This window comes from Cheilinus undulatus, linkage group 12 (assembly GCF_018320785.1).
Source record: "Cheilinus undulatus linkage group 12, ASM1832078v1, whole genome shotgun sequence".
Lineage (NCBI taxonomy): Eukaryota > Metazoa > Chordata > Actinopteri > Labriformes > Labridae > Cheilinus > Cheilinus undulatus.
In genome coordinates, this window is record NC_054876.1 from 42,520,321 (window position 1) to 42,534,069 (window position 13,749).

The following is a 13,749-nucleotide window of genomic DNA, read 5'->3' on the forward strand; positions in this document are numbered from 1 at the left end:
GTCAGGGGTTTCAGTCTTACCTGCTTCAACAGGTGTATAAAATCAAGCACTTAGCCATGCAGTCTCCATTTACAAACATTTGTGGTAAAAATTGGGTTGTTCTAAAGAGCTCAGTGACTTCAAGCGTGGTACTGTGATGGATGCCACCTTTGCAATAAGACAGTTTGTGAAATTTCATCCCTGCTGGATATTCCTCTTTCAACTGTAAGTGATGTGGAAGCATTAAGGAACAACAGCAACTCAGCCACAAAGTCAAAGACCATGTAAAGTCACAGAGCGGGGTCAGGGACTGTTAAGGGGGAAGAGTTCAGAACTTCCACTTTGACAAGTGTAATGCTAAGCGTCAGATAGAGTGGTGAAAGAACACCGACACTGGACAGTACAGCAGGAAATGTGTTCTATGGAGTGGCGAATCTTGGGGGGGGGGGGGGGTAAAGGACAATCTTAATGCTTCAGGATACCAATACATTTTGGACAATGCTACGTTTCCAACTGTGTGGCAACAGTTTGCTGAAGGCACTTTCTATTCCACCATGACTGCACCCCAGTGCACAGAGCAAGAACTATAAAGACATGGTTTGATTAGTTTGGTGTGGAAGAACTAAACTGGCCCACACAGAGTCCTGGCCTCAACCCCACTGAGCACCTTTGGGATGAATTGGAATGGAGATTGTGAGCCAGGCCTTCTCATCCAACATCAGTGTTTGGCCTTATAAATGCTTTACAGAATGAATGGGTGCGAATTCCCACAGAATCACTCCAAAATCTTGTACAAAGCCTTACAAGAAGAGTTTAGGCTGTTATAGCTGCAAAAGGGGTGGCACCTCCGTAAAAGTACATGTATTTGAACACAATGTCATTACAGTCCCTGTTGGTGTAATGGTTAGGCGCCTGAATACTTTTGGGCAGAAAAATTGAACAAATATGCTCAATTTGTTTGGGGTTTTTTGTGGCGCGCCATCTTTGAATCACAGAGGAAAGTACAATATTTAGGGAAATAGTGCCTTTTCCTTCTGGTAGAGTTTCAGAGACTTTTAAAACCAAAGTCAAGGACCATTTAAGCTGTTCTGGCAGCAAGTGCTTGCAAAAACAGCGGGACACTTCATGTTGGTTTTCCCTTAATGTGTCATGAAGTTGTTTGTGTGCATAAACTAGATGAGGTACAGAAAGATAGCAAGGGCCAGAGTCAGAAGACCCTGTAGACATGTATGATTGCATGAGAGTAGTTTAAAGATGAAACCAATTCTAATAGAGCCATAGTAGAGCTCATGCAATTTCAACACTGTGTTTTACAACTGTATTAAAATAAGCAAACATCTTTACTCTCCATCTGAGACTTGAGTCCATTCAGGCTTCATCCTATCCATTCAAACAGTGGGGGTGTTTTAGTCATTCAGACACCTCTCGCTGTAATTTTCTGCTTAGTAAGCACACTGTACTTGAATCACCAAAGCTAGTAGCCCAGAGTTAATTCATGTACCATGTAAATTAGGTCCTTCTCCCCTGCTGCATTGCAGCCGTTCTTGCATGTCACTTTTTGAGACTTGATTCCTCCTTGTCTCTGTCCCTGCTTTGCCTGTTGTTTTGTTTGACAGCTCTTTCAATCCATCTTATTTCGTTTGCATGGATTAATCACATCAAACTGAATCAGGCACCTGAAGAAACTTTCTGTTCACCTCCTGGGGATTAACCTCTTTGCTGTGTGTCAATCAATGATACATATCTTGCTGTTAGATTGACGGCAGTATTTTTTAGTTCTTTGATATACCATTTCAGCCCCGCTGCAGTGACAATATAAAGAACCTGAGATAAATTGTAATTTTTTAACTTCCTAGTACCTTGTTCTGTCATTCAAATGGGAATAAAAACCACCAGTGTTAACATTTTACAAACCAAGGCCATGCTGAGAAAGATATGGATTTAAAACTGTTTATTTTAATCATTTATTTGATTGAGCAGTGAGGGCTGGAGGATAGAAAGAGTGTAAGCGTTGATGTGAAAGGATGTGGGTTGGAGTTGAGTATGAAGGGATAAAGCTGCGACAGTTAGGTATGGAAGTATGAAGTGATGAGGAGGGTAATGGTCTTGGGATGACTTGATGAGCTTGAGCTTAAGGATGCTCCAAACGTTCTCAATAGGGTTGATGTCAGGGGAGGATGGGGGCCACATCACGAGTTTCTCTCCTTTTATGCCCATAGCAGCCAATGACACAGAGGTATTCTTTGCAGCATGAGATAGTGCATTGTCATGCATGAAGAAAATTTTGCTACAGAAGGCACTGCTCTGCTTTTTTGTACCATGGAAGAAAGTGGTCAGTCAGAAACTCTATATACTTTGCCGAGGTCATTTTCACACCTTCAGGGACCCTAAAGGGGCCTATCAGCTCTCTCCTCATGAATCTGGCCCAAAACATGACTCCGCCACCTCCTTGCTGACGTCACAGCCTTGTTGGGACATGGTGGCCATCCATCAACCATCCACTACTCCTCCATCTGGACCATCCAGGGTTGCACAGCACTCATCAGTCAGCAAGACTTTGAAAATGAGTCTTCATGTATTTCTGGGCCAATGCAACCGTTTCTGCTTGTGAGCTCTGGATAGGGCGGCCGAATAGTAGGTTTATAAACAACTGTAAGCCTCTGGAGGATCCTACACCTTGAGGTTGGTTGGACTCCAGATGCACCAGCAGCTTCAAATACTTGTTTGCTGCTTTGTAATGGCTTTTTAGCATCTGCTCTCTTAAGCTGATGAATTTGTCCATCAGAAACCTTCCTCATTATGCCTTTATCTGCACGAACCCGTCTGTGCTCTGAATCAGCCACAGATTTCTTCACAGTACGTTGATCACGATTAATTTTTCGTGAAATATCTAATGTTTTTATTTCCTGTCCAAGGCATTACTCTATTTGACACTTTTTGGCAGCAGAGATCCTTTTTCTTTCCTATATAGCTTGAAACCCGTGGCCTGCTTAATAATGTGGAAAAGTGCATTTTGGGTTTTTTTTTTTTTTTTTTAAATAACGGTTATCATTATGAAGTTTGTCCAAAAACATTTGAATTATACTCTAATGGCTCATGAATACTCTGACTGTCATTTGCATAAATACAGTATTTTGGAAAATAAGAGAAAAATGTCATTTGCTTAATAATGTGGAAAGCTGTGTATGTACTTAAATATTACGTACTTCTCACTAATCCATGCTTGCATTAATGCTGATGCACCACACTGCAGCTGCTGGCAAAGCTTAACTTCCTCCACCCCAGCAACCTCCTTTGTAGCAAAAAGCATGCTGCAATGTCATTAAGATTCAAGATGGATTAAATGGAATGGCTTAATGCTTTTGAACCAATTTATTTTATTCAGTATGCATTGTCATAAATTTATCTATCCATATACAGCAAATTCCCAGAGTGAAAAAAGTAGGAGTTAAACAAGAAAGGGTGAAAGAGTTAGATTTTCGGAGTACATTCACGCACTTCGACTTAGTAATGCTCCTTTGCAGTGTTAAAGAAAGTAGTTCATTCACACAATGTTGAGAGCAGTGAATCAACACTGTTCCTGAGTTCATTCCCAATAGCTTTGTTGCCACGTCTACTCTACTACTTCAAATCTTGGGAGCGGAGTTTTCCCATCATGCATGGTGTGTTTAGATGTATTTTACATGTTTTTAGATGTTTTAATGTGTTTAGATGTTGCCTGTTGTACAGATATCACTGCTGGAATTCATTTGCTTATGTTTCTGGTGGATTATTGTTGATTTTGATGTTAGACACATCTGCACCATAAGTGACACTGTCCATTGAGTTATACAGTTCCATCATGTGGTAAAGACTGGCCCTTCCTAAAGGATGATAAGCTGTCTGTCTCTTTGCTCCATTCTGACCAGAGCATGCAAGCTTAGTCACACTGACCAATAGGAATCGGCAGGTTATAGCGGCATAGTAGAGCTTCACTGGTGGCGTTTGAAGTTGTCTGTAATCTAACCTCTGTACATGAAAATATGTAACACTATAAAATGTTGACTACTAACATTGAGAAAGAGTTCATGTAAGTTAAAGTCAAGATGGGAGTTAATTTTACTCTTACTGAGAGTAGTATTTTAGCTCCTGTAAGAGTTTATTTTCACTCCTGAAAAGAGTTAAAAATCGACTCCAAGAAAATAGTTACTTTAACTCGGCTCTAGAGTTCATTCGATGGTCTCACACGTACACTCAGACTAAGTTGATTTTAACTCGCACAGAGTTTATTCCAGTGACCTGAATTTGCTGTGTTTGCTACATTCTAGTCATGTACTCCCTGGAAAGTCAAAGCATGTTGCTTGACTAACCCAGAGAGCATCTTTTGAGCAGAGTCTTCTCCACCAAGTTAAACTGCCTATCCATTCTACAATAGAATGGTTAAATTAATGACAGGAGTGTTCCTGCCTGTAATCTGTTTTAGGTCTGACAGATGTAGGATAAAGCAGATATAAAGGAATAAAACAAAAGTAAGTTGTGCTTAAATACATCTGACATGGAGATGGGATGTGTGGATTATACTTAATAAAATCATATTTCATCCTATCTGTTGTATTGCCTCAAATCTTGAAGATATTATTCCTTAGTAGTAAAATGCCTGCTACCTGTCTAAAGGTTAAAAATGCTGAGATATTTATAATGTGTTTACGTCTTTTATACACTTCTCATAGGTGTGATCACACCTCATGTGTACAGATGCTGAATTGACATCCATTGGCTTAGACTGCATACAGAGGTGGTGTGAGGGTTTGGTAGTGCACTCACACTATCGTGCATAACAAACTGCCCTGTTAGGTGATCTGCCTTATATCCTGGTACAGAAGTGCTGTGAAGTATGCTCTTCAACACCTGTATGGTCTGAATAATGGGGCAGGTAAAATTGGGCAGCGAACTTTGACGATGTCCAAAGCTGATCAAGTGACAACTGGACTGGTTCCAAGTTCCACATGCCACTTGATCAGCGTTGGATAACCATGACCTGGATGACTGAGAACATACACAGACATTTGACGAAGTCCAGATCACTGATCTGGACTTTGTTGATGATGCTGTGATCCTTGCAGAGACTGTATTTGCCCTTATGTGGGCTCTTAACTTGCTGAGTGAGGAGGCTGAAGCGATGTCTCCCGGGCCAAAGAACCAGGCATTGTGGATGCCTGGATGCTGCCATTGAACCTATGTCTGTGAATGGTGAGAGCATTGAAGTTGTAGGGCAGTTCACCTACTTTGGCAGTGTAATCCATCAATGTACTAACTGCGAGGCTGAGATCAACAGCAGACTTGGACTTGCACATGGGGCAGTGGGTTTTCTGAGCAAGACAGTGTAGTGTTCCTGTTATCTGAGCATGCAGACTACAGTCAAGAGTCTTTTGGTCCTTGGTCCTCTTGGTATTACTATATTCTTGTGAGGCCCAAGGGGCCAACTGGACTTCTTTCCAGCAACTTCTCTTTGGCATATTTCTGAGTATTGTTGGTAAGACCGTGTATCTAGTGCTGATGTGCTCAGAAGAGCAGGGATTTGAAGGGTAAGATGCTTGATTCAGGAACAGCAGCTGCGCTTTTAAAGGAACCTGGCTATCTTTCCTAAGCCTTATCCAGCTCACGGCCCTGGGTGCCCTGAACCAGGTGGGCTAATCCAGATGTTGGGAGCAAATGTGTGCATTGTGCAGGAGTCAGCTGGGAAGATACCTGGAGACACAGAGCATGGGCCTGGCATAGGCCTGGATGATGGCCATCAGGAGGTTTGTGCAGTACAGCACCAAGGTTGACATGGTGGAGTGCTGAACCAGCATGTGCTCCCACACCTGACCTGACAAGACAAGTGATGCAATTTGCAGTCATCTGCCAGTATGCTAAATGTGGGTTTTATTCATTATCCATCCATCCATCCATTTTCTTACACCTATCTGGGGTCAGGTTGTGGTGGCAGCAGGTTAAGCAAGTCAATCAGACATTCCTCTCCCCAGGATCATTTTCCAAATTATTCTCTGAGATTCCGATGTGTTCCCAGACCCGACAGGATATGTAATCCCTCCAGCACATTCTGGGTCTACCCCAAAATCTCAAAAGTTTCCATTTTGACATGCCCAAAAGACCTCCAAAAGGAGGTGCCAAGGAGGCATCCTGATCAGATGTCTGGACCACCTCTTTTGGAGCAGGAGCTACTGCTAGTTCCTTGATGATATGTGAATTCCCAGCCCAGCCACTCTGCATTTTCTTCAAAAGCATGTTTATGACAAAACAGGGGGATAAAGCTAGCCTCTTAGCTTTTGGCTAGATGAAGTTGAGCTACATGTAATGAAGCCACTGGCAAAGCTAATGAACAGGGAGAAGTATAGCAGTATAGCAGTACCTCTTTAACAGCTTTCCACCCTCATTTCACTACAATACATTTATCAAAAGGGAACTGTTAGATTGAAATGATTTCACAGTTCAAGACATTAAGCGACAAACTAGGAAGGATGAGCATTAATAAGCCAATGCTAAGTCTGAGAGTCATGGAGGTGCTGCTATATACATAAGACTCGGGAAAGGGAGTTCCAGTCGTCACTGGAGATGTACTGTCAATGCATATTGTTAACACATGAACTAAAGTGCAGTGACCTTGGTATCTGATTCCTCAGCAAGGATGTTAATGCTAAATGTAAACAGGGTCTTAAAGGAAACCCTTGTGTGCAGATTCTTAAAGAGGCAGAAGTCATGGAGCTTGAACCTTTGTCGCCTCTTTCATCCCCTGCTCTTGATGCTATCTCTGTTTTCCTCTGTGAACTGTTTGATAACGAAATTCTTAAATATACTTTTAAAGGGCACAATTTTTCAGAAACCCGGGAAGGAAGGGGGAAGGCAACCAGACTGAGGAACTTTTGAACATCTGCTGGTAAGCTTTGCTTTGCACTGGTGGCTTTCAAATAACCTTTTGAGCTTCGACATCCCATGTACATGCAATTTAAGATAAGGAAAACCCTAAGAGGTCAAACAGTCACTATTTCTTAATGAAAACTGAGTTTAGAGTGTGCAATGAAGCTAAAAATGCTTGATAAAGTGATGTAAACAAATGATTTGGTTAAAAACACCTGGTTAAAATGTAAGTTGACTCTGTGTTTTGCTACAGCTGTTAAGCAGAGCAGTCAGAAACCAGAAGAGCAGCACATTTTATAATTCATTGACTTATGATATGGTGGCTAAAGGAGATAAAGGAAGAAGAAATGTAGCCTCTAAGCTGACATGAGAGAGAGTTTTGTAAAGCTCATTTTTCTGTGTGGAAAACTGTGACTTAGTGTGAGGTATGAATATGGAACACAACAGACAGGGGAACAGGCTTTTTCAGATTTACCCAGCTTAGTGTGAACATACTCTCAGTCTCCTCCATCATCTCTGGCAACAACGCCCGGCTCATCCACACCTATTCAGCATGTGTGAAAGCCTGTATGTGTGAGAGACAGAGAGAAAAAGAGCATGTCATAACCTGCTCAAAAGCCAGAATATGAGAAATAAACGTATAGACATCTGTATGCAAGACCACTTCTATATATTCCTACAATTAGTTTGTCATTTGAGCCATCATGCACAGATGGAAGCTTTGCACCATTGAGTCTCCAGCCAAGCACAACCTCCAAATATGTGACTGAATGCCTCTGAGAGCTGCTGCTAATGCACTCATGTGACCTGATTCTGCTGCAGCTTTTTAGGTCTGAAAGTCTCACCTCTGCATCAGAAACAAGAGAAATCCCTTTATCAGAGCCGTATCTCCAACTTTAAACAACACATTGAATTATACAGCAGTATAGTCTTAGTTTTTAAAAGTTTTCCCAAGTGAATGTTAACTTCTTGTAAAGAAGATCACCAAATTACAGTGACTTTTTTGTTGAAACAACTGTAATTAGTGGTAAAGCCTAAGTATGCTTTTAGCACCACAATGCATATTTGTGAAAGCAAAGCATTTCAAAGTGATTCCAAATGTTGAATGCAGTCTTCTTTCTTCTCTTAATTTTCTCTTTTCAACTCTTTTGGAGGATGTAAAAAATCTTGTAATCAGGAGCTGTTGACATCGATAAGTCACACATAAAGTGCTCAGTTGGTTTTAAAACATTAAGTCAGCGTTTATTGGTGAGAACAGAAGAGAGAATGTTTGTCAGTTGGCGTGCAAGGACAGTTTTTGTGCAAATACATGCCCCTTAAAAGCAGAGGGTGAACATTTATTAGAAGAACAACAACTACAAGTAGAAGATGGTGAAGACAGACTCAAAGGGAAATTCAGTTTTCACGCTGTATTGTTGAAGATGTTAAGACACACAAAGTGCCTACAAAAAAATTAACCCCCTGGATGTTTTACCCTTTAATTGTTTTATTAATCAGTCATGGTCTATATTATCTGGTCTCTTTAACATCAGAGTGAAAGCACATTTCTACAAAGCAATGCCCATTAAATAAAAATATGTGCTATAACTAAGTGAAAGCATAAATATTCACCCCCTTCAAATCAGCAATTAGTAGATGCACCTTTGGCTGCAATCACAGAACTCAGATTGTGTGGATAGGTCTCAATCAGGCCTGCACATCTGGACACTCCAATTCTACGCCATTCTTCTTTGCAAAACTGCAAAGGGATCGAGCGTGAACAGCCCCTTTCAAGTTAGTATAGTTAGAAACTATATAGATATAGTTCCTATATTTGCTGTATTTGTTTTACCCTCTACCTTTACACAAGCTTTCCAGGGCCGGCTGCTGAGAAGTATCCTCACAGCATGATGCTGCCACCACCGAACTTCAGAGTGGGGATGGTGTGTTCGTGATGATGAGTAGTGTTTGCCATCTCGTCTGATGGCCATAAAGTACAATTTTGGTTGTGTCAGACCAGAGGACATTTTCTCACACGACCATGGAGTCTGACTGAACTTATGCTGAGCTGCATTTTATGGAAATTGAAGGGAGTGGCTCGGTAACACCACATTCAGTAACGTACTGTTTAAATGTAAGATCCAACTTAGATGACACACACAAGGTATGGGATGTCGGTGTTAACATCTGCCGTCGCAAGATGGGACCATCTGTCGAGTGTGACAGTAAGAGTCTGGACAAAAATGCATACAGTACAAGAGCGGTTGAACTTCATAATGTTATAACTGCAATCTGTCTTCAAAATTTTATATCTTCCAATCACAGATCATTGGATTTGGGCTCTCAATAAACATTCAGTTGTATGGTTTTCATATTTTAGGCCACTGTGCATGGATTGCTCTTATCAATTCAGAGAACTTTAAATGAGTCTATCAGCTGTTTAAAAGATTTTGTTTCCTGACATTCTTGTCTGTGTCAAAAAATTGCTCCTGTACTGCTACTAGAACATAAAGAACCAAAAGCAAGGGTGGTTTCACATTAGAGGCCTTGATCAGAGTACACTCGATCCCAAAGTTCAGCTTATTTGACCAGTTTGAACACAAGTATACCATATTCAAGGACAGCATGGGAGATGTGAAAGCAGCCGTGCTTGAGTACAGGGCATTCATTAATGATGAGAGTTGTAAAATCAGAACATCCATCATCACCGGCGGGTGGATCATAAACACATCCTGACATGAGTGGTTTACACTGCTGCCTCTGCTTCCATCTTTTCTAGGATTTGAAAAGCAGCCAGTAATATACCGCCACCTATTGTATCAGACTATTAACACAAACAAGTACTCTAGTGTGGAATAAGGTTAGGAATGTGAAAGCAGACCAGCATGGGAGGGGGGAACGATAACACTCAAGCATGGTCCGACACAATCCTGCTTAGTGAGAAAAAACCAGAGAAAAGTTTTTTACTTCTGTGAATTCAAACTTTCTGCATTAAGAATTTTCATGTTTTGTTATTTGGTATCATTCACTCACTCCGCTGTGTTTGAAGTCTTTGAATCATCTTTAAGGTCATGAATTTTAATGCTGGAAGAAAATAAGAAGTTAAAGAAACTTTCTAAGGACAGTAGAGTTCACCATTAAATTTTCAAGTGCTTTAAAAAAACTTCTTGATCAAGGAAAATTATATATAGTTTATTCTAAATCTGCTAGAGCAACAATTCATTTTCAGGGCATTTATTGAGTCATTTCAGGAGTGAACCATTTATTAAGTTCAGCACTGAACATGCTGCACACATGTAATTAGGGGGTATGGCAGATTAGGATGGATTTGTTACCAAAGCAAATCCAAATTAAGCTCCACAGGGGACCTTAGAGAAGCCATCTAATTTTCTCCAGTGAACATGCTCTAAATATACATTGTACGACTATATATACTTCATTTTAAATAATGAATAGGCATGACTACTTTTAAGAGGATTTGAAACAGATGATGACATGCTGAATCAGGCAGCGCTCCATCAGGCAAAGACAAAAGTTCAAGCATGAAACACAGCTTTATCAGGGTGTCACCTTAAATGTGAGATCATTAGTCATGCCTCTAATTGGTGTTGAGAGAAGGTGACTCTGGGGTAAAAATAATTTCAGGCTCCATAATGTTTTATTCTCATTTAAGAAAAATCAAAACAGCGGTGATTCTATGTTGCTTTCTACCTTTACAAAACAATTTATACCTCAAATCCATAGGTATCATGAGATTATTGCTCACTTTAAGCATCATTAAAACCTAATTCTGCCGTATAATCATGCATGAAGACTTGTCAGTGTTCAAGACAATTTCAAGTGAAAGTTTGATTTTTTTTTTTTTTTTTATTAAAAAATGTTCTGCTGTATTATTAGTCCATGTCATTATGCTAAAAGATTTAGTTCTCATCACAACCCCAATTCCAAAAAAGTTGGGACCCTGTAAAATGTAAATTTGTAACAGAATGCAATGATTTGCAAACATAAAAACCCATATTTTATTCACAGTAGAAGATAAACAGCCTCTGATGTTTAAACTGAGACATTTTATATTTCTGTGGAAAATATCAGCTCAGCTCAGGCCAGCTGCTGGAGTTTTGGAAGACGAATGTTGTCCCACACTTGTCTGATGTAGGATTCTAGCTGCTAAACAGTCCTGGGTCATGTTTGCCAGATCTCTCGTTTACTAATGTCCTAAATGTTTTCTATTGGTGAAAGGTCTGGACTGCGGGCAGGCCAGTTCAGCACCTGGACTCTTCAACTGTGAAGCCATGCTGTTGTGATCAATGCAGTATGTGGTTTAGAACTGTCTTGCTGAAATATGCAAGGCATTTCCAAAAAGAGACGCTGTCTAGATGATAACATATGTTGCTCTAAAACATCTTCATAATTTTCAGCATTAATCATGCCTTTCCAGATATGGTAGGCTGCCCCCATTAATGTAACCCCATACTATTAGAGATGAGAGCTTTTGAATTGTGCACTGATAACAAGCTGGATGGTCCCTCCATAGGACATAACATCTGTGGTTTCCAAGAAGAATTTCAAATTTTGATTCATTCAACAGTTTTCCGTTTTGCCTCCTTTCATTTTAAATGAATTCTGGCCTAAACGTGATTCTGGATTGTTCAAACATGACTTCCTCTTTGCATGATGCAGCTTTAACTTGCATTTGTGGGTGACACAGTAAACTATTTTGATGATGATTCCTGAGCTCATGCAGAACAGAATCATACATTAATTTTCAATGCAGTGCTGCCTGAGGGCGTGAAGATCACAAGCATGCAATACTGACCCTTGTGCAGAGAGAATTTCTCCAGATTCTCTCAGTCTTTTAACTATACTATATACTCTAGATGTAAGGATATTTAAAGTCTTTGTAATTTCAGGTAGGGACATTTTTCTGAACGTTTTCCACAATTTTTAAGATGCAGCTTTTCAGAGATAGATAAATCTCTGCCTATGTTTACTTCTGAGTTGCGTCTCTTTAAAATGTTTATACTCAGTCAGGTACAAACTTAAAATAGATTAACAGATAAAATACATAAGCCTACAACTGCACTGACAAATAAACCTGTTTAATCAATAGTTAGATTTAATAAAACGCAAAACCAAGGAGCGAGAGCCAAAGTCTGATCACTGAGAGTGAAAAACAGGAACTGTAAACAAGAAGATAGATGTTCAGAATTCAAAGACTAATAATTTGGTTGCTATTTTAAATTTGTTCTCTTGATGTGAAGAATTTTTTTGCTTGGAAACATTTTTTTGTTTTCAAATGCTAATTTTGTTTGATACTGAAAAAGTTTTGTTTGAATCTTTTTGACACAAATCTCATTCCGTATTCGGGGATCGTATCAGGATGCCTCCTGGTTGCCTCCCTGTGGAGGTCTTCCAGGCACATCTAACTGGAAGGAGACCCCGGGGTGTACCCAGAACTATCTGGAGGGATCATATATCTCATCTGGTCTGGGAACACCCTGGAATCCCCCAGGAGGAGTTGGAAAATTTTGCTGAGGAGTGACATGTCTAGGTTGAGTTGCCCAGCCTGCTGCTACCGCGACCTGGCCCCAGGTTTTTCATCATTTCCACTATACTTTTCCAGCTTTTGTTGTCCCATCCCTGCTTTTTTTAAGATGTGTTGCTGCCATCAAATTCAAAATGAGCTAGTATTTTTCAGAAAATGGTAAAATGTCTTAGTTTCAACATCTTGATTTGTGTTTTTTTTTTAAATGTAAGTTGATGAGATTTGTAAATCATTGCATTTTGTTTTTTTTATCTACATTTTACATAGCATCCCAGCTGTTTAGGTATTGGGGTACATACATTAGAACAACTGTTTAAAACCCTTACAAATCAGCGTTAAACTATCAAAACTAAACTCCATACATTGTCATTGTGTCCAAACTTTTTTTGGAATTATTCCTTTCTTTATGCCACTAAATCAATAAAATGCAAATTGTGTGTGCATGTATAATAATTTGTTTTAAGTTGGGAGGAACTAATTTGCCGTTTTTCCATATCTGTATGACCAGCTGTGTGTTTAACTCCAAAAGACCACATCTGACATCTTATTCTTTCACTTTTCAAACTCTATAAAAGTTTCAGGGAGATTTCTTGGCACTCTCCCACATAATCAATCCCTGCTGCCAAAATGTTGGTGCAGTATTTTTTGCTTTGTGACCCAAGTTTTGAACCACATGTCAAAACAGAGATATGTCTTCCATCTTGGAGTTATCGTGAAAAATAAAGCTATTTATTACTGTGTGTGACCTGGGATTGTTTTTCCTCAGCCTAGACTTTTGGATCTTTGTCCTTGCTGCCTTTAGTCAGAGGTCACTCTCCCTCCCAACACATGATTACCACAAACTGGGCTTCACTCTGCTGACTTCCTGTTAAGTAGAGAAAAAATCAGATTATTGTTATGACCTTAAAGAACATTTCAGTTTGATTTTAGCTGTCTGCCACTTTGGACCCTTATAGTCTTTTGAATCTGTTGTTTGTGATTCGTTGTTGTACAGAAAAGTTCATGTTAGACCTATGTTTAAAGTTTAAAGTTCAGTTTCTTTTACACTGTTGACCTTTCAGCTTAATCTGCCAATACCATTACACAGATTCAAGAGTTTAACAGAAAGATGTACAATATAGGAAGCAGTTTTATGATTCAAAATACCAGCATTTGACTTAATTGCCTTAATTTTACTGCCTTTTAAAAAATGTGCTGTTATGAGTTATTGTGCCCAGCCTGCCCTGTAACTTCCTCTAACTACTAACAGGTCACACCATGAGTGCCACAAGGCTATACTGAAGCAGTAATGCCATTTTCATATTGTCTGAGTCTGAAATGTGGCCAGGGCAGTCCTCCATTCTGGTGTC